Source organism: Dermacentor albipictus, chromosome 7 (assembly GCF_038994185.2).
Source record: "Dermacentor albipictus isolate Rhodes 1998 colony chromosome 7, USDA_Dalb.pri_finalv2, whole genome shotgun sequence".
Classification (NCBI taxonomy): Eukaryota; Metazoa; Arthropoda; class Arachnida; order Ixodida; family Ixodidae; genus Dermacentor; species Dermacentor albipictus.
Window position 1 is genome coordinate 95117617 of NC_091827.1, and position 21154 is coordinate 95138770.

The following is a 21154-nucleotide window of genomic DNA, read 5'->3' on the forward strand; positions in this document are numbered from 1 at the left end:
CAAGTTTGTCTGTTGGTTTGTTTCAAACCGTGCTCCCTGACCACTACTCCCTATGCGCTATTCATTCGACAATGGACTACCCATAGACCCACGTAGGCGGGAAGGTGGCTTGATAAAAATATAGACAGATAGATAACTACCGAAAAGTGTCTTGAGTACGCTAAGAATGCTAACGCATTAAAAAGTCGATTAGGCCTTCGAAATTAGGTGAAAGCACAAAGTTCAAGTGCAATCTACATGTGCTTATATTGTCAGCGTTTATGTTGATCTCTGTGCGAAATGGTGAGGAGCCTGGCTTGTTCACACCACAGCTTTTCTGACTCTCAAATTGGAAATGCGATAAAGACAAGTCGAGCTGGCCTAATCACCATATGACACTTTTGTCATTCACATTTAATAAAAGTGTATAGGCACTTCACGCCATTTAGTGAGATTTGACACTAAAATTTTTGAGATAGTATTTTTCTTACGTTACCAAGCAATCTTTTTTTTTTGCAGTAGTTAGCCTCATTTTTAGACCGGCGCAAGCTAAGAATCAGGGGAGTCCGCTTTTCTTTTACAAATGTATGCACCCGTGTGTCTGCTGTGCGTGCGTCCATGCGCCGCTGTGTGTTCGCGCACTAGTCGACATGGTCAATTAAGTGGAGCCAGCAGTTAACTGCAAGCGACGTGATAACTTCTTTGGCGCTTAGACGTAAAGACTCTCTTTCTTGATATTAGCTCTTCGTAATCAAGACCGCGCTTTATCATTAGGTCGAGCCCATAAAAAAGCTGAAAGAGTGTAATGTTGAACTTCATGATCACTTAGGAATAGACATACTTAGTGGCAACGCGAGACCGGCAGAGACATCCAGACCCTGCACAAAGTGACAAGAAGCTTTGTTGGAAAGGGTGCGCAGTGTACGCGACCCCTAATCACCGGCATGTGGATATCTGGACGCAGGCTGCGAGCCTGCGCTGTAAAGTATATTACTGTAAATGAGGAGAAATCGACCGGCAGCAGCGTTTTTATAGCGGGTAAACACCAAAGTTGCGGAAGGTCGTCATTATGTAAGGTGCACAGCACTACCTACTCCGTGCGGCGGCCAATCGAATCACGTTATCATCACCAGCAAATTCTTTTGATGCGACAGCATAAAATGGCCCGTTAGGGGAAAAGATGGCGTATGTCATATGGAGAAGCGAAAAAGCACACCTAAATTCGTCGGACACCAAGTCAGGAGATGCGCCACGAAGGAGCGGGCGGGGAGGGGGGTGGAAAGGGAACGCCTGTTGACGCGAAGGCGCGCCAGGTGTTCCTTAAGGCGAAAGCGCATCGCCCCGACACCACATCAGCCTCGCACTCGGAAGCATGTGTTATCCGTCCATGCTTTCGCCTACGTGCCAACTGGGCTTTGGTAGTCCCTATAAGTAATCTAATTTAAAGAAAGACAGAATAAATCAAAAAGCAAAATCTTTGGCCCCAGTGAGACTCGAGCCTACGACCCGACGCTCGGAACTCGAGCGCCTTACCCACTCGGCTAAACGAGCGCCTCCTAGATAGCAGGCCCGTGTAGTTTATGACATCATGCTACTTCAACGGAATTTCTACTTACGAGTCCACAGTGATCAAAGCGACGGCGTCAAAATCACTCAGGTTTCCATCGGTACGTCTACATTAGATTTGTGCTATATAGTAGTTGTTGACCATGCGTCTCAACGAGCTCGGTTGGCGGCAAGGACTTCGTCATCCGAAGTACCGTTCAGCGGCGTTCAGTTGGACATTAATGCTTTTGTACTCACAAGTCACAAGAAATGCTTACGTGTCCTCTGACTTTTTATGCAGTACTTCTCGGCCTTAGGTTTGCGTAATTTAAAAAGTGAAAGAAAATTATTGTCGGTATGGTGACGAATCGTCATAAAAAATGATGAATTACTGTTAAATGTAGGGCTGGCTTTTACAGTGCGCGCCGTCTTACGTCAAATGTATGGAATGTAATACATAGGCTTTTAGCTGATGCTATTTTCATGAGGCCTCTTCTATCATCAGCCACTCCACTTCGAAACGCTTTGCGGAAACGGGTCTGCGCCTTTTCTGTAAGGCCTGCCTACAATGTACAACCCTGCCATCCGGCTATGACTCTGTAGCGCCCTCTAGGACGTTCTAGGAGCCTCCCTTGGGCGGCGCCTAGCAAATGGAAAGGGGCGCTCGCATGAAGAGGAAATAAAGACGGCGTCTCGCCGTGGCACGTGAAGTCATGGTTCGCAGTTCTATCCCGTGTTGATTCGGGTCGTCTGTTGCTTTCCTTCGGTCCTGAGGCATAAACCTCACATCTGCAGTAAATTTTACACGCTGCCCTGTTCATGACCTGTCGAATTCCTTTCATCGCATTATACCTCTTCTCGTGTGTTGAAGCCGCGCCTAAATTCGCAACACTGACTTCACCACGCAGATAGAGTATCAGCGCAAAAGTTAGAACAAAAAAAATTTAAAAACTTTAGAAGTAGCGCTGTGTGTCCCTTTTATCCTGCCCAATGCAAGGTTACCTTATTTAGCTTCAGCATGTACCAACTGGCCTAAGTTTGCACTCTTCTGGAGTTCATCAGGAAGGTCCCAAGGTGCCATAAATTTATTGCTATAATTTCATGTTTTTTTAAGGTTTTGTCCATTTTATTAAACATTCCTCTTTAATTTCCTATAGATAATATTAACACTGTTCTGGAAGCAAATGATATCCGGAAGATACCCAACTATACGCCTCATCATAGCAGGCTCCAATATTTTCATATATCATAAACTTATTTCAATTTTGAAAATATGTTCTTCAAACAAACGCATGCAAGTGCAAGGGAGCAGCAATATCCGTCACTGCGGCCAACTTGACCATGTAAGCACTTGAGGCCCGAGGTAATGACATCATGCATTGTGGAATAATAATCTTCCACTACTTTTAAGGTTGCTAATATGTGCTGCAAGGGTAGCTGACGTTTCGTTCACAAGAAATTTCACAGTACAGAACTCGCCATACAATTAATGGAAGAAGAGTGGGTTCACGGCTACAGTACGTTGCTGGACACCGTCGTGGGACGGAGACAGATGATCCTCAGGAGGGTCGAGAAAACACTTCCCCACTGGCAGCTACCCCTTTTGCTTTTTGCTGCACCTGAATTCATCGAAGCGCGTTGTAGTAACTCCGCTCATAACGTGGGCTTAAACAAGACTCGAAGTGAGGATGACCAGTTTTCTCGTACGAGTCTCGTCATGTTATCCTAGTCGCGCTGCCGTCTTGTCATCACCATCACTTCTATACCGCCTTGCGATTGCCATGATACCGTTGTCACCATACAACCTTCATTAATCCATCGATGTCCATCTCTGTTCTTTACTGTATTGTAATCATACTGCCATAACCCAATTGTTATTATGCTGTCCTTCGAATGGCGTCTTCATCTGTCGCTCTCAATCAGTCACACCGTCGTCTCACGCCGTGCTGGTCGTGCCATCATCGTAACTTCAGCTTCACCAACGTAGTCTCGTCATGCCGTCTTCGTCGCACCATTGTCGTCATACTGGGTTCAGTATTTAGATATTGTTAGCGCCATTAGTATCATACATTCGTCAGCATCTCGTTGCGTTCATGTCGTCGCCACGCTATCATTTCACCACCGTGATCCCTTCGGGATTGTCATCCCGTTTTCTCCGTACCGTCGTCGCCTTCGTCAATCAATCGTCTTCGTTCCTTGTTCCTCATTCCATCGTTATCATATTGTCGTCATTCAATCACAATGAGGCCACCATTGTCATGTCATCGTCATCATTGCGCCGTCGTCACGCACACGCTATCGTGTGTCCGTTCCCATACCATCATCACTATGTGTTTTGATCATTCCCTCGACGTCCTTCTTGCTTCTTCATCGTGTAGTCTTCATAGACCTGTCGTAACGCTATCGTCGTCATTCCATTGTCCTCATGTCGTCGTCCTTAGTCTGTTGCTATATTACGCCATAACTGAAAAATTCACATCTCGTAGTCAGGTTGTCATCGTTATGTCATCTAGCCTAGTCTTCAGCGCCTGCACGCAGTCGGTGAACGTATCGACTTCAGCAGTGATGCAAGAGCATGCGCGGAAGGCAGGTCAGACCGTTAGTTGGATCTGGCGGTCGTCCCCACGGGCATAAATTTGGGTAGCAATAATTGAGTGGACACTACCTAAGTGCTCCTCAATGTTGTGCCTGGTGCAGGAGCGGCAGTCATGTAAAAGGGTAAGATCTGGGCACGTGACCCAACGAAAGCTTGTGCCGAGGCGAGTCGGTTTCAGTGGATCAATAAGTACACTGATATGGCGCTGTTACATCAGTGTGGATCTTGCTACCTTTAGGTATGTTATAAGGAAAGCGCAAGTGGAATGATGGTTATTAAAATCACCCGCAATAAGTCTGCCTCTACCCTTACACTGTGTTGCTTGGAACAATGTGTCGAAACGTGCGTGGCGTTCTTGGGGGTGGCTACATACATTAATCAGGCGCGAATGGTTATGTGTAGTGCTTGTGGGCGCTGCTGGGAAGAAATTGAAGCGGAACTTGTGGAATGTATTCGTTATGTACGACGTAAAATTGATCACCGCATGTACACGCCTGGATATAGTAGCCACGAAGTGGTCCTGATTGTAATCTTTAATTGCAGCATGTATTACATAACCAGGTCGCTAAGAAGTGTGCGGGTATCCTGAAGAATATTGACGTCTGCTGGAGAAATGTGTGTTTGAGGATACTGTGTGAGGGTCCTTTGCTTGCTTCTGAAGCTACGGCAATTCTGCTGCTACACCGTGAGTTCCAAACAGGCACTTGATGTCGTAGATACCCGTGCGTTAAATTTTGCCATGACTGCGACTTCGGCTTAACAGACAGCAGGAAGTTGAGTCACAAACCGCTAAAGAAGGTGGCATGCTCGTTGCGATCGGCGTGCTACGAGTTTAGCGACAGTGTCTGTCTGCTTAAGAATTGCGACTTCAAGGTGTGTAAGGCGGTCCTAAGCAGAGGCCGGATCCACAATCTGTTGCTCGAGTAATGCGGTGAAAATGCCAAGGTGCTGCTCAAGCCGGGTTACGTGCGTCGCTCAATCCCCAAGCATCAAGTCTCAATCGTCAAGTCTACTAACGCGAATTCACGTCGGCAGGCTCTGGTGTCTCCATGGGGGCTGGCTGTGAAATCGGCGTGACAAGGTTAGGGTTAGGCGAAGATGATGGTGCACTGTTTGTACTAGATAGGTCTTGTGAATACATACGGAATGAAAGAGAGGTCGAAGCGGCCGACGAACTTACGCAAAGCTGAGGCTCTGTGGCCTCCGACAGGAGCCTCGGATCCGTAATTCTCAGAGTTCGCACCAGAGGGTAGACGTCGCTATTTGCTGCACGGCTTGGGGCTTCTCTTGGATCCAGATTTGGATTGTCAGCGAGATGAGTAGGCAGTCCTGCTTGTATGGTCGCTAAGCGAACAGCGCTGAGGAATGCTGGATTTGGAAGCAGCCACAGCTAGTGAAAACGATGGTGGTGTAGGGCGTGGTGCACGGCGGAGTCGGGCAAATAATAAGCAGCTTTGTTTCCATCCGGCTTACTTCGGCACGCTAGATCTGTAGCTCGGTGAGCGGCGTTGCTGTTGGGCAGTTCGGGGCACATGGCTGAGGGGCATTGCACACCGGCACAGCAACAACGTAAATGGGGCAGCGGAGATGCTATGGCGTCGGGGCAACTGTCAGACATGCAGCCGAGATCAAGCCACAATGTACATTGGTGTGCGTGGGCATAGTGCACCTTACAATGATACAGTGTCATGCAATAACGCACGGTGTATAGCATTATATTACTGTCAAAATTTTGCACAGTTGTCGCCGTCTTTCCCATCATTCGGACCGACAATTTCGTGGTATCCGTGGTATACAGCTTGGCCAGTACTTCTACTAACGTCATGTGGGCTTCGACTGCACATGCAATTCTGCGGCAGCAATAGGCTGGGGCTGCCAGATAAATGAAGATTTCGTGTGAGACGGCGTGAATGATGAGAGTAGTGAGCCAGTCAATTTAGGGATACAGAGTTTGTTGTTAGCACAAAGACAGCCAGCTTTTTGAGCTCTTTTATTCTGAATGGGGTTTCCGTGTGTTCGTTGTCAGTGAGAGAAGCGGCAGGAATACCGCCGACATGAGTTGGGAAGGTAGCAGGGTGGTCAGCACGAAGCGTCCTTGCGGTACCAAGATCAGCTTGTGGCCATGATGCCGCTGCGTGAAGCAAGTGGTGGCTATAGGCTTGTTGAACATAGCGTTCTTCCGCTGATTCACAAGCATCCAACCTACAGAATGAGGCATGGACGCTATGGAGGCATGCATTGAAGGAACTAACACAGTGTTGAAGGTAGCAACGGTGATGGCTGGCCAGACGTGGGGCCACTGGATCTTCAGTGGGCAGGCGTTCGAGACGAACGCGCTATCTAAGACGGAGGAGCGGCTTCTACTCCGTCTCTATACGAACACTGTGCTGTGCCCGGCAGCACTCAAGCCTTTTGATAGTTCTTTCACGGGCAGTTGTCCGCACTGTGCGGAGAAATCTTCGGACACCTTCCGCATGGTGTGGGCCTGCCCATCTGACCCAGCTATTGTCGGGAAAACTATTGTCGGATCGCCTCCCAGTCGGGAGGACTGGGAGGCGATCCTGCTCGGCTGCTGTGACCCAAAGGGCTTTGGTCGACCGCGCCCGGGCAGCGGCCGACGCCACTGGGATCCCGTACTAGGGATTCCACCTAGTGTTTAAGGGCCGGGCTCTTAAAGACTGGCCCATATGCGTGCCTCCATGTGCTTCTCTTCTGAGGGCAATAAAAGTTTTTAACCACCACCCCCACCTCCGTGGCCTTGATGCAATTTCGGCAACTTATCGCCAATGTTCTAATGAAGGTCCCAGGAAGGAGAGATGCAAATTTGGGGAAAATGAGCTGAAACCAGTGAGAGGGCTTAGGTATTTTACATCCCGGTAGTGTGGTGTGAGCAAGGGAACGGTGGTACTCACATTAGGACGAATGCCAGGGTCGTCGTGTTAGGAGTGAAAACTAGAGGAGTGCGAAAATGCGTCTGCCACTTATGAACGTCCTGACCTGTCTTGCAAGGCACAAAGGTTCATTAATAAATCTATCCAGAAAGTCCGTACAAACAAATCGGGCTAACTGTACAGTACTTTCAATTTCAATGATTCGCGAAGCCTGGTTATTCCTGCGCTTCTGTCGAAGCAGAGCCCCGGCGATCAATCTTTGTGGTGCTTTTATAACGGTTCTATTTAGCGGGGAGCTTCCGCATGCGACACGAGACGTCACCCGTTGAAATGAAATTTTCTGCGAAACTACGCAAGTGACCGTCAAATTACTACAGAATGGTTTCTTTCCTTTTGAAACCGTTGCCAAGCCATGCCGATCCATTTAGGGAAACAGTGCGCATAAATTTTTTATTGTTTATAATTATGCTGATAATGGACTAATCGGTTTAAAGGGATTCAATTGTTTCTTACCCTTGCATGTTCAACTTCAAATCCGCGACACATAGATCGGTTCGAACACCGTTCCCGTTGGACAAGAATTAGCGATTCTGTTCGACTTATGGTCCATAAACTTAAATATTGGAAGGGCATGTGCAGTTCTCTCATGTCTTCAGCTCCCTGCGATTATGAGCACCTGTGAGCTACTCCCGCGACACATTTCTTTGGCAAGAGGACGGCCCTGGCAAGCAAGGTAAATAAATTTGTGCAGATTTCTGCCATACATCTATTTACACCAAAACAAGATTACATAACCGTTTACAGGTATTGCAGAGAATGCACTGAAATTATCGGAACAAAAAGCATTAAAGGATCATGCCATTTGATTGGTCACGTCGCGTGAAAGTGACGTGAAATTTGGGTGACCAGACATACGACACGCCTTTCACTATTTCGTTACCTTACACCAATATATATTTTCTTGACGTTGCTTCTTATATCCAGAGCGCTTTGAAGGTTTCCTAATAATGTGTCTTTAGTGGCTTAAATGTGCTTCCTCGGTACGTGCTTGATAGCAGCTAATATCTTGCAAATGTAGTAGGCATTTTTCAGGTATTCTGTCTTAGACTCATGTAATGGTCACAAACGTTTTGAATCCTGTGCTACAGTACAGCTCATACACACTCCTCGCTAGGTAATTTTTCCTCGAAAGGATGCCTAACACGAGACAATTATAAAAACGGTTTCCTGGATTCTCTAAACAAAAGTATAATTTTTTACACTATGTATCAAGACGTTTGAGCCTCCTGCGATTCGGCCATTTTAATATAATCTGGAAGGGTGTCCATACGGTAAGTGTGCACGTTAAAAAGCTACGTACGCCTATAGCAGGCTACAATTGAAAGAAGGGCTCGCTCTGTTTGAACGGACGACCTGTATTTGTGGAATTTAAATCTTGTTTCTACCGTGGCTACAAGCCCAGGCTCAGTATGTTGTAAAACAATTCTATGCTGATTACTTTCAATGTCAAGCTGTGAAACTTAGATACCGGCCAATGCAAGCATCGGGCGGTGATCCGCAGCTTTCTTCCAACAGCACAACCAAACTTTAGAGTAGTCCGCTTTTTTTTTTGCTTTGAAAGCAAATAACACTGCCTAACCTGACATGTTTTTATGATAGTGTTGGCCGACAAAATGTGGGAACTACGCGTAAGTGGAGAGGGTTTTGGGGGGTCCGCGCTAGTGCCGTAATTGTCCATAACTGGATAAAATAGCGGTGCCATTGTCAGCGATTGGTCCGCTTCTTTTCCTCAGCTTGCTGTACACGTTCGAAAATCGCAAAATGGCGTGTAATGGAACTGTCCAAATGCCGCTTTAATGGGTCATCAGCAAAGAACAGCACACAGGACGATGTTGCATAGTTGCCGGAACACCTCGCTGTACCGCGGTCTCTTGAGTTATGCTGCTTCCTGCTTCCAGTCCCGCACCGCGACGCAACCTTGCTCCTCTAATATTTTCCTATTTCTAATCTCAGTCTTCCCACTGCCCTCCCCACGCAGACACTGAGCCGTGCTCCGTTTGGGCTGCAGAAGTATCGGTCTCTTTCTCTCTTCATTCTGAACCACACATTCTTGCTGAAAATGCTCAGCAACCTGGTGCTACCACCCAAAAATGTTTGCTTGCATCTGTAAATCGTTCTCGCATAGCTCCGAGTGGCCACTCCCACATTGATTTACGGGCAGCCACTTTTCGTTTTTCGGACACGCACTCCCCCCCCCCCTCTACCAGTTTTCGCTTACTCTAAAACTATTTAGCTTTGTTCGATATATTGCACCGTTGATGCGCCATGCAGCTTTGATGTGCACGTCATTGTCGCTGTTTCCTTACGTCACATGAAAGACAGGGGAAGAAGGCGCAGCCAAAACATTTTGTACAGCAGCAAAGGGGTCATTCGTAGAAATACATAGAATGTTACATAGTATTTTTATATTTGTTCAACCTAGCCATGCATATTCAATGCATACACGTCATATCGGTTGGGGAAATTTCGTGGTTTCTGTAACATCGCGTAACACAGAGCTGAAGTACGAGTAGCGCGAAAAAAAGAAAACATTTGACCGACCGAAGACGGTTAGTGGCGGAAATTGAATATAAAGCGATTAGAATAGCTATAAGTTAGAGTGTCGCAGCCTTCACGACTTCCTCTTGAAGTGTCGAGTAAAACTTTTTGGCTTAAAAGCTTTCAACAGATGTGATTAATCAAAAAACCGTATTTTGGCCAGCTTCGTGCAACAAAAGTATTTCGTATATACGTAACTGCTAAAGATTCTTTATAAGAAATGCTGCTCTTGGCATGAGTCCTACCCGACAAATTTGGTTATTAACTGGTTATTAGACAATACAAATTCGCGCATGAAAAGCTTAGTCATGATCGGCTAAGAAGAGCAAGGAAAGCAGGGTCCTCACGTGTGGATGTCTACGGTGATTGTAGCCGCGTTTACAATGTGCGCCCTGCAAATCTATTCTTGAAACAATAGCGTTCCTTACAATCATTATTGAAATTAGTATAGGAGAGCTGCTGGACTCTCGGCGTCAGTGCAGCATGCAAACGCAACCTTGCCTTTAAAAAAGTCGCAGTTTCGCCCAAAAGGCCAAGCATCGATTGCAATATCAAATTAGTGGGCACCTATAGTAAGTAAGGATATTAGTTTTAGCGGCCGTATAAACTTATTAACCAAGTTAACATATTAACTAAATTAGCGAGCATGGTATCACGCACGCACAAATGAATATAAACTCATTTCACTCGATGATTGCGGAAACTCACTGTCAAAACGCTGGAATGAATAAGCGCGGCAGCAGCATCGAGCGAACTGACAATCTTGCTGCCGCTCCCATTAACGCCAAATAAGCGAAAACGTAGTGCGTGGCTGACGGTACACTTCGCAGGTGGTTTTCAAGACTCAGAGACAGGCGGATGCATGCGGCCTCCCACGACGACCTGAGTAGAACACCCTCTCCCCTCCTTACCCACGGAGGACCATGTCGCCGTCACAGATGGCTCTCAAGATGCAGCGGCCCGGGCGGGAGCTCACGCGCACGCAGGCCGCCCAGATGCTTTCACTCGCACATGCAGCATCCGGCGCGCGACGACAATTTTATCGCCCTCACACTTTATGCGAAAGCTCACGGCGACGGCGACGCTGACGAAATAATTGCGCCTGAAGAGTGCGTATAATTGCTGTTGCAATAAAACAATCGGACGCTGCCATCTCTATAGGTCATGTGTATGCAGTAATTTACAAATTTTCAGACGCATTTCGCTTTGATAGATTTAATTAGTTCATTAACACTTCGGCACCACGCAGAGGGCTTGCGTGGTTCGGTATCCGTAGTTTGTAATGATTTTCGCTCATGAGACGCCTGGCGCTGCACGCCGACACGGGATTTTTTACAACACGAGGTCCTTAACGCAGTGGAGTTAACAGCCGACAACCTGCTGCGCCGGAGGCGCCGTAAACGCTGTTTTGCCTTCAATGTGCGCAGCCAACATCGAAGCATGGGTAAGGCGCTGCATGTTAGCGCTGGCGCATCACATTAGTCGTGATGCGCTGGGACATGTGATGCCTTTCTATCGCATTTCGTCCCATTTATGTAGGCGCCGCTTGGTATTCGTTGTATTGGTTCCTGGTAATCGCCATTAAAGGGGCACTAATGGGAAACAATAAATTAGTTTAGACTAATAAAGCATTGTTTGAGAACCCTGCAGGCAGTCATTTCAAGAAAATAGTTTGTATATTAGATGAGAAAATGAAGGTCCAAGTATCAGTATTTGAATTTCGCGCCGAAACACCAGCGCCGGTACGTCAGCGTGACGTCAGGGATTCCAAAGTTTGTTTTCGCATTTGGGCCGCGTTGGCTGAATAAAGGTTCCCGAAACTTGGTATGTTTAACATTTGATTCCTTTAGAACACAATGTAGTCAATCTGTACCGCTAGATATAATTAGTAGGCCCTAGAAGATGCCATCAAAATCCATGACGTCACAGCCCCCAGGTGCGGGAACTTAAGTAGGCGTCGCCACCCGTATTTCGTTCTTGCACTTTTTCTGGCTTACCAAACGTCTTATCGTTGTAAGAGTGGTGTTTTTGGTGTTGTCGAACGGTGATTTACTGATGCAGAAGAAATCACTTATCACTTTAGTGTCCCTTTAATAAAGATGGGCGCACGTGCCAGAACGCGCCAATCGCTGCCAGTGCGCTTGGGCACCGTTTGACCTACATCGATGCGGTGCTCAGTTCGGATAAGCGGCTGAATCGACGTCAGTGTGTACGTTCTTCTCAACTTGTGACCAGGAGGAGATCAACATAATCGAGGCTATGTCTAGAATAGAGTTCCATGCAATTGTTACTAGAAGGAGCTCTCGTGCCTGTCCTTATGGTACCTGCAATGGGAGCGGTTGGGCCAGCATGGGTTTGCCTAAACTTCGTCCTTCTGGCTTCAAACGCCTTCGTGACTTTGCGAAGTAATTATTTTTAAAAAAGTAATGGGCTCCAAATACTGAAATAAACATTATTAAAACAGTCATACGGCAGGATTTTAACACTAGACCCTTGACACATAAGCGGGATATTGAAACCATTACACCACAGATGCACGCACAAGCACAGCCACCGCAATAAGGAGCGATTCTGTCTCCATGCAGAATCGTGTTAACATCTGCATTAAAAAATGTAAATTGCCTTGAAATTTAGGCTAGTTTAGGACGATATAAAGCGTATTAAACGTAGCCACGAGAACATCTGAAGTCCTATGCATGAAGCTCAGACAAATCCGTGTGCTACAGATCATTCTCATGCTGGCTTAACGATTCCAGCACCATAATTCGCTCTAAGAAAAGAAAGAAATCTTAGACTGGCTGAAGCTTGCGCATTAGTTGAAATGCATAAAGTAAGCTTCTTTCTCTTTGAATATTAAGGAAATCAAGTATTTGCATGAAAGGATAGGGCGACATCCTTTCACCACTTGTACGCATCACATGATCTCATTGTACGTATATGTTATCACTGATTTGAAAAAAAAAAGCGGTTGCCAGCCGGCGCTCATATCGCCCCCTTCCTTTGTCCTTCGTCCGGGTTGCGCGGTCCACCCCTACGAACATGTTCAGTTACCAACTCGCTCAGCTTGATGTGCTACTTCAGCCTATGGTTCTAGCTGCTCACAACCGACAATGGAGTAAACGCAAGTAAGACGCTTCAAGTTTTCTTGATGGGCCTAGAGGGAAGGGCTTACGGGACGCTACGTAGCTTCTTGCCGCCATAGAAGTTCACAGACGTAAAATATGCAGATGCTGCGAAGCTGATCGAGCATTATCTGAGGCTGAGTAGTCAGCGGGGTATACCATTCCTTTTGTTGGAAACAGAATCCAAGGGAAAGCATCGCAGAAATCGTTGCTGCGCTAATGAAAGTGGCGTCAGAATGCTCAGCGCTATCCTGACTCCTGGGTTACGGAAGGGCGCAATTCTCCGCCATCTTCGTCCACCGCCAAACAACAAGGTCTACTGAGAACGAGTCAAATGTTGCCGCTGCCCTGGAATCATCATAAGAAGACACCCAGGACATGTTGACCAATGGCGCCACCAGCAGCTCAGCGGACGTGCAATGTCAACGGGGCCCCTGCAAGTTCACCAAGCAGTAGAGCGCCAATAAAACTGACCTAGCAACAAGCGCGCAATTTCAGATGAGGTAATTTCACCTTCCGAAAACTACAAACAAAACACTTGTCGCGCTTTTTGCGGATGTGTTGAAATGCACGTCACCACGGGGTGTTCACTCTCGAAGAGCATTCGTTACAAGTGTTTTATGTTGTTGTATGTAGCGAAGATGTGTAGGACAAAAACGGTACACGGCCTCGAGGAGGAGGCGATCGAAAAGGACTTGCTATTTGTCAGACGAGCAAAGGCAAAACAGGGGCGCTATAACGCAAAACAATTCCAAACTTTTCTATTCCTATTCTGCAATTCGACCTTCGGGATTGGTCAAAAATTATTTGGACCACCCCCACTTGTCTGTCACGCGACGTCACGAAAACAGCGATAGCTCTCCATCTGATATGACGTGCGCACACTGATTATGCATTATTTCACCGACCAAAAGAAATATAGTTACTTCTGATTAGACGTCTTTTCACCATTAGCCCTCGGCTATTGCTCAAAACTTTTGGGGAAGCACGCACTTCACTTGCCTGTCATGCAACGTAACAAGACCGCAGAAACTCACCGCGCCAAAGTGACGCGTACGCGTTAACAGGAAACTTTAGCTCGAGTGCTCCTATCTAAATACATGCAGAAGGAGAATTCGTTTTTCTCGGCAACCACTGCATGAAATTTGACGAGGTTTGTTGTACTTAAATGGAAAACTTAAAATCGAGTGATTGTTGGTTTCGTATTTATGAGTTACGTCGTCCATTTTTATTAAAAATTGGCAAAAGTCGAAAATAAAAAAAACATACTATCAGGTTTACAACTCTCTAACTCCACAACGAAAAATGGTAATACAAATCTGTGAATTCCATCTAATAGTACATCTAAAGCGGACCAAATTGATTGGACGGGGTTGGGGAAGGTCTTTGTTTGTAACTGCCTCCAGTCTACCACTTGGGTGCTGTCGAGTTTGGGGTTAGGGGGCGGATAAACACGCCTGGAGTTCACATAAAATTTAGTAATATCACAGTACATGTCATATCATATCATGTCATGTACATATCATGTCCCTCTCTGTTCATGCCTCTGTTGGATTTCTAACCCCAAAAGAGGATCCTTCTACGCGGGCGCCGAATTTGAGATCTCGCGCTACGCGGTGGACCGCCTCGTTGAGGTTGGGTACGGGGGTGTCGGGGGACGTGTGCGCCGGGAACCATATAATGTGTCGTTTCCCTGTCTCCTCGGAGGTGACATAGTTCGCGTTGGCTTTGAGTACAGCCTCAGCCTTCGGCGAAATTCTGCCTTGTGCATAGTTTCTGACCGCCGTCTGCGAGTCACTGAGCACATATCTGCAACTGGGGTTAACGATGGCAAGGGCTATCGCCACCTCTTCTGCTACTTCGCGGTTTTTGCAACGTATACTACAAGAACTGACCAGTTCTTTGTCGGTATTGAGGATGGCCACTGCAAAAGCACGTAGATCCTCGTATTCTGCAGCGTCTACGAACAACGCTTCCTTGTCACTACCGAAGGCTTGGAGTAAAGCCTTCGCTCTACTCTCTATTCGACCCTGATTGAATTTGGGGCTCATGTTCTTGGGTACATTAGCCACCTGCAGCTTTTCCCTGATGGCGCTTGGAAGGGATGTCTTGTCGCCGTGCTGCTTGTGATGATTTATCCCGAGTTTGTCCAGGATGCTCCTGCCCGTTCGTGTCTTCGCTAGTCTCTCGAGTTGCCAGATTTGGTGTGCCTCAATTAACTCTTCGAGCGTGTTCTGGATGCCCAGCTGTAGCAGAAGTTCCGTGCTTGAGCTGTCTGTAAGGCCCAGTGCCATCTTGTGTGTTCTTCTAATGAGGGTGCTCAGTTTGGCTTATTCGGCCGCGTACTACCAGTTGTGGTAGGCGGCCGCATGCGTAATATGCCTAATAACGAAGGAGTGTATGAGTCTGACGATGTTGGCCTCCCTCATACCCTGATGTCTGTTGGTGATTCTTCTGATGAGCCTCATCGTGTTCGTGATCTTAGCCTCCAAATGCCTGACCGTTTCTTCGTTGTTGCTGTTCGATTCTATGATGAGTCCGAACACCTTAATCTGCTTCATCCTGGGTATTTCTTGTCCACGTTTGATGCGTATGCAAATTTCTTCATATGCAGCATGCTGGATGTAAGCCTTGGGGGGTCTCCCCATAAGAGTGGGGTGGTAGAGGAGGAGTTCTGATTTTTCTGGCGAGCAGACGAGACCGGTTCCAACGAGATACTCTTCCACCACCTCCACCGCGGTCTGTAACCGCTGTTCGATTTCTCCTTCGCTTTGTTCGGACACCCAGGTTGTAATGCCGTCAGTGTATGTTGTGTGATGCACTCCCTCGATGGCGTTGAGGCGCTCGGGGAGGCCGATCCTAATGAGGTTAAAGAGCATCGGCGAGATGACCGAGCCTTACGGGGTGCCGACGCTCCCTATGTTTCTGTCTTCGGATGCGAGTTTGCCCAGCGTTAAGGAGACTTTCCTGTTTGTGAGGAAATCCTGAACATAGCTGTATGCTCGGTTTCCTAGATTGAGTGCGTAGTATGGCTGCGTGAGCTGCGTTGTCGAAGGCCTTCTTGAGGTCTAATCCTAGAATGGCCCTGGTACCTCTTGTCTTGTTGTCGAGTATCTGCTGCTTGATTTGCAACATTGCATCCTGCGTGGAGAGATGAGCTCGAAATCCGAGCATGGTGCCCGAATACGCTTCCACGTCGTCCAAGTGTGCGTTTATCCGGGTGAGGAAGGCGTGCGCACTCAATTTGCCAACGCACGGCGTAAGAGATATTGGTCAAAGGTTCGCCAGATCTGGGGGTTTCCCTGGTTTGGGGATGAGCACCATTATTGCTCTTTTCCACTGGTCGGGGATACATCCTCGGGTCCAGCAATCTTTAATGTACTTGGTCAGTTCGGAGATGGTCTCGTTGTCCAAGTTACGAGGGTTGTTATTAGTTACACCGTTTGGTCTCGGAGCTGATTTGCTGTTGAGCTTTTGCAAAACGGCCCGGATTTCTGCCTCGCCAAATTCTCTGTCCAGAGAGAAATTGGGTTTTCCCGTGAATTCCCCGTGTTGAATAGTCGGGCTATGCGGGGCGTATCTGTCGCAGAGTTCGGAAAGGATTTCTTCCTCGTCCTTGATGTGTGTGTGTATTAGCTTGCGCATGGTTTCCCTATGTGTTGCCTTGGTCTTGGTCGGGTCTAGCAGCTGTAGGAGCAGGCGCCATGTGTGACCGGTGCCAATCCGTCTGTCCATATTGTTGCAGATCTCCTCCCATTGTTGTTTACTAAGAGTTCTGTAGTGTTATTCCATTTGTTTGCTGAGTAACGCTATACATTTCCTCAACGTCCTATTGTGTCTTTGTTCCTGCCACCTGGCTTGAAGCGATCGTTTGGCCTCCCACATGTGTACCAGGTGGCTGTCGATCTTCTCGACGAGAAGTGCTTGCGTCACGGTCTTTATTGACTTCAGACATCACTTTTTCGGCCTATTCTTGAATGTCTGTGATGGACGCGTGCGTCATTCCGGCTCGATTCTTGCGGAACTGGTCTCACTGCGTCCATTTGAAGGTTTTGTTGGGGTCGATCTTTAAATTCGCCAATAATTTGGTTTCGAGAATTCTGTGGTAACTACCAAGGTCTTCGAACGTGTTATTAAAGCTCGCTCCTTTCGCCTTCTTCGCTAATATTAGATCGGGCGTGGTGTCTCTCGTCGGCCCGGTTCCCATTCTGGTGGGGGAGCTGGGTCCGTCATGAGGGTCAAGCCTGTCTCGTGTATATCCTGCCATAAAGCCTTGCCTTTGTCTCTGATATAGGCGTATCCCCACGCCCCGTGCGGGGCGTTAAAATCTCCCCCAATTTGTAGGGGATGGGAGCCCGCAATGTCGTTGGCCCTTTTAATAAGGGTAAGGAAGCGCTGTCGCATGTGGCCATGGTTGCTGTATAGATTGAGGAGAAAGGTGCTGCATTAACTCTTGCTTTTGGGTATAATTTCTACGAATACTTGTTCAATATGCGCTACTTTAATGTCGTGACGAACGACCACTAAGCCTTTCCTCACCAAAATAGTTACCGCTTGGTTCTTCCCGGATGGGACCGATGGCTTGGTAACCGGGTGGTTTTGCTAATTCGTGTGTTTCTTGTAGCATTATTACGTCGGGTTTCGATTTGCTTTTAAGGTGTTGTTGCAGTACCGCTTTTCTTGCGGCATAACTCCTGCAATTCCACTGCGATATCGTTAGCGCGCCACTTTCACCGTGTTTGCCTATTTTGGTCTGGTCGTGGGGTGGCGGTCTGAAAGACCCCAGATGCTGCTGCGGTGTTTGCAGGAATGTCGTGGAATTGATTAGATGCGACCCCAGCTATGGGAGCCCCTGTGTTGGTAACTGGCTGCAGTTTGGTTACCCTAAGACTTAGTTTGGCCATGTTGTTTTCGAATTTGTCAAGTCTCGACATTATAGTCGAGACCACCAGCGTGAGGTTGCTGACGGCTTCCGCTTGTTCTTTGAGTACATCTTGCATTTCTGTTAATTTCTGCCCTACGTCTGCCAGTTGTGATGCGGTTTGGCTGCTAACGGCTGGAGCTTTTCTGTTAGATGGCGTAGAGTTGTCGTCCTCTTCTATGCTATTACTAGGGGTTATCGCAGCTGCACCTGCACTACAAGTACTCAAACTGGGAGATATCTGCACCCTTGGACTATTCTTAAGATCCTGGATTTCTCTCGTGAGGTGTGAGATTAATTCTCCCAATTGCGCATTTTCCCGTCTCATTTCAGCTATTTCCTTAGAAGCTGCAGTCTCCTCAGATCCGTCTGGCGCGACGAACCTTTGACCGCGTCTGCCCAGCTCATGTGCACCTTGTTGGCGGCCTCTTCTACCGCCGGTCCGCCTCCGCTGCTGCGGCACCGCGAGCGCGTACGGCTCCTGGATCTGGTTCGGGCCGGTTCGGGTGTGCGGCTCCGTGATCTAGACTTTCTGGTTCTCGAGCGAGCCCTCGAGCGTCAACGGGACCTGGTCTCCCGGGAAGGGCATCGAACTGAGTCTCTCGTAGACTCCGATGCTAGGAATTCTTCCTGTTGTCATTGTCTGTCCCAACGTCGTCTCTTGACTATATATGGCGTCATGAAGCGAGCCTTGCAATTCCTATCGGGCTTTAAGTGCTCAGCCCCGGAAAGTTCGCAAAAGGGGTTGCACTGGGGGTCGAGACCTGGGTTGACCGTGCCGCAGCCAAATGTACGACCGCAGCAAACGGGCGTACATTTGAAAATCGTCGTACTTCGTGCTACTATAATTTTTCCAACAGTCGTATATTTGAAAATGCCTTTAACAATATTCAGGCCCTAAATCGATATTCCGCTTCCAACAGTCACTAGAACTTTCGCTCTCAAATGCAATAAATTTGATTAAAATCTGTCCAGGCGTTATCTCAGAAAAACGTTTTTGCGTTTTACATGTATTTGAATAGGCCGCGTCGGAGTTGGGCCCGAGCTAAAGCTTCCTCCTAAAGATGCATTATTATGCCAAAAAGGAACTGAATTTTCTGCTGAATACCCAGCACAGGCTGCATCATTCCGAAGGAATAATGAATGACTGCCGCCGATAGCTCAGCGACTGGCTACTCGCATCTGCCGGAAAGCATGAGTTTATTTACATATAATAAAACTTGTGGGCGTCCGTGTAACGTCTTCTAGCGCTTTCGGCACATTTACGACATCGTTCTGCCAACTCTTCTTGGCTGATGATCCTTTTTATCATCATTCTTAAGCTTCCGTTGCATGCCGCTACGACTTTCGACCAGCCACCACCAGCTATGTAAGGGAAAGGAGACCAATCGCAGATGCTGGCACCGCCATCTTCATCCGGTCATCAATTTTGAGTGCAGTAGCTGGGCCCAATCGAACACGTCTCCACTCGAACGTGCTTCTCGCCTCTTGTCGGCCATTTAGATAAAACAAACCAGTCACTGAAGCAATGTTAGCCGTTTTTCAAGCAAACAAAAGTGACCTCCTATGAACGAGTAGAGCGTGTGATTGGTCTGTTCAGACAACCCTGCGACTGACCGCCCGATGTTTGCGTCGGCGGTTACACAATTTGGACATCAGGAGAATGGAATAAAAAGATATTGGAATAGTTTCACCGTAGAGGGCCCCAGGAATCACTCCGCCCAGAATCGCGAAAGTAATGCATAGGGGCAAAATACGAATGGAATTAGTCACGGCAGCCGTTGTGACAGCCGTTTCTGAAAAAGCGGTTGACTGAACATTTCGCAAGCCGAAGGGGGGGGGGGGAGGGGGGGAGGGAGGGTATACTGTTAAAGTCCACATAGTGCATCGTCCACTTCGGCCGCTGCAGACTGGCTAGGGCCGCTCGCCTCCTCCTCGCTCAGACAGCTGCATCCAAGCAGCAGTGGCCGCAATGGACCGTGCACTACTTGGACGTTTACAGAATAACCCCCCCCCCCCCACATGGATAGCGAGAAGCAAGTGAAGATCGGTGTGTAGAATGGCGCGGCAATTAGCGTCAGAAGCGTTCCGCGGGTAAATGTGAGCTACGAAATCACAGCAATTCTCTCCCTTTAGTTATTAGACAGTTCTATAAATGGGGTCGGAAGACTACGGGGCCCCAAACCGTGTTGCGTTGGCTGCTCTTGGGTTTGGAGTAGCATGATAATTTTGGAAGCGGGATAAGATCAGCGTTGTGTTGAGCGCTTGGGACGCCACAGTGCCGAGAACAAAATGCGCTTAAAAGCAAAAACAAAAAAAAAACAAGAATAGTCTTTTTCCAAGTGAAACCCAAATGACTGACTTATATAAAAAAGGCTTTCAAGAGCTCGTAACAAAAATATTGACAATGGTTGTATTTATGTGACTTGTTTCTGCCCTTTTTATTCATTTATTAGTTTCTGTAGCTATTTATTTATTTATTTATTATAAGCACCTCAAAGGCCCCAAAGATGGGGCATTACATGTGGGATAGACTGAGTTGAACGAAACCGTGATTCGAGAGCAGCCTTTAATTAATGTGCGTTGGAGTGCTACGTGGCGTTGGCCGTCAGACCGTTCCAGTCCCCTGTGGTTTTCACAAGAAATGTGCGCAGGTGAGAGGTAGTCTGTGCAGGGGGAAGATACACGGTTTTCTCTCGTTAATGCGGCTGCACTGGCGATGATCTGGTAATATAGCTGAAATTTGAAGTGGTGAATATTGCTTAGGGGAATTAGCAGAATGAAGACCCTCAGCTTCCCTTCTGCGTTGGTTAGCTTACCTTATGCTACCTTCCTCTGCTCCTACTCGCTCTTGAGTTACTTCTCTAGCTGTCCAATCACCTTAGCTAGCTTATCCTTCTCAAGAAGGTCTAGCCGCCACCCTAGCCCACACATAAAAGCTGCTCCGTTTGCTTTGCGTAATGACTCAAACCACGTTTCTTGCAAGGCGTTAAAGCGCTCGCAGTCAGAGCTACGCAAGCGTAGCTCTGACGGCGAGTACCTAGCATTTATAATACCTTGTACCACAATCTTGTGCTAACAAGGTGCAGTGCAAAGTCGCTGTGCTTGGGCAAAAACATAAGTGAAACTCTAAGCGAAATGCTTTAGAAACTGAAAAGCATGAAAAATAATTTATAAAGATTGCTCGGCTAACCTAACCCTCCTAAAGAAATGAACGAAAAATCTAAAAGAAAATTCGTCGCTGTGGCACGCTACTCCCGTTGCGCTGAGAAGGCTCTTCCACTCATCACTCATCAACGTGCCGAAAGTGCTCAAAAATGTCACATGGCCACGCAAGAAGTTTTATTATACGCAAATACACCCATGCTCTCCGACAGGTGGGAGTAGCCAGCGTCTTAGCAATTGGCGGCAGTCATCTTTTATTCCTTTCGGAACGGGGCAGCCTGCGGCTATTCCGTAGAAAATTCAGTTTTGTTCAGTATAACAATGTATCTTTAACGCG

At 47.5% G+C, this 21154-nt stretch overlaps 1 protein-coding gene across 4 annotated transcripts in view; it reads left to right on the forward strand.

Annotated features, from left to right (window-relative positions):
* The window catches only part of LOC135896986 (uncharacterized), a 172952-nt gene that overhangs the window by 87397 nt on the left and 64401 nt on the right, over positions 1 to 21154 (forward strand). The window lies entirely within an intron of this gene.